This window comes from Lolium rigidum, chromosome 7 (assembly GCF_022539505.1).
Source record: "Lolium rigidum isolate FL_2022 chromosome 7, APGP_CSIRO_Lrig_0.1, whole genome shotgun sequence".
NCBI classification, from domain to species: Eukaryota; Viridiplantae; Streptophyta; class Magnoliopsida; order Poales; family Poaceae; genus Lolium; species Lolium rigidum.
Window position 1 is genome coordinate 270,670,716 of NC_061514.1, and position 901 is coordinate 270,671,616.

Consider the following 901-nt stretch of genomic DNA (forward strand, 5'->3'; position numbering starts at 1 on the left):
TCCTCTGGTTTCCTATAAAAAGAGGCAGGAGTCTGCAAGTGGCAATAATTCAAGGGAAAAGACAAGTTATCAGGAGTTTAAAGTGGATGAGGATATGCTAGTTTGCATACCTATCTATTTTCTGGTTTGCTTACGTATCATTTTTTCTGCAGTCGTAGTCAGCATATTGTCTCTTGTTAGTCCACAAGGTATGCCTTTCTGTGTATAGTGTCTGGTTACAAGAAACTTCAGTTGGTTGTCTAGCTCTCTCCTGATCAGGTCTACGCCTGTTTTAGACACTAATGTTGTACATTTCTATCCTATTTCGTTCAGTAATCTCATATGACTGACCGTTTTCAGTTTTCTCTAATGTCATCTAGAATGTACTGTTCATATTTGTATATGTCCTTGCCATGATTAATATAGGAATATGTGGAAAAGAAAGTCTACTATAACTGGCCAGAAGAACCATGACTTCAGAACTCCTCCTTGGAACAGTGAAATATTCTTCTCTTTTGCTATTATACTTTGTTCAGCATCAGTAACGAAGACTGCGGGATTAACCCCCATTCAATATGAACTCTTTGCAGCCAACTTGTTTGATCTACAATAAAGCACTCGGTAAAAAAGTGTCATGGTCTAGTGTTGCTTTTTTGGGTCATCATTGGCCTTATCTCAAGCATTGTTTCTTTTTGTCTCTTCAAGCTATGGCATGGACGGCGCCTCGCATTTTCTAATGCTAAAGCTTAGCCTACTTGCTTACATCAGCGGCTCTGAAATGACTTCAGGTTGAGTGCAGCTGCCACTCCTTGCCACGCTCATTGGACAATCCCCGAGGTAAAACACAGGAGCTTTCTGCTCAGAAACAAGTGGATGATGATGGTGCACTCACAGCAAAATGATTGTGTTTAATTATTCATAT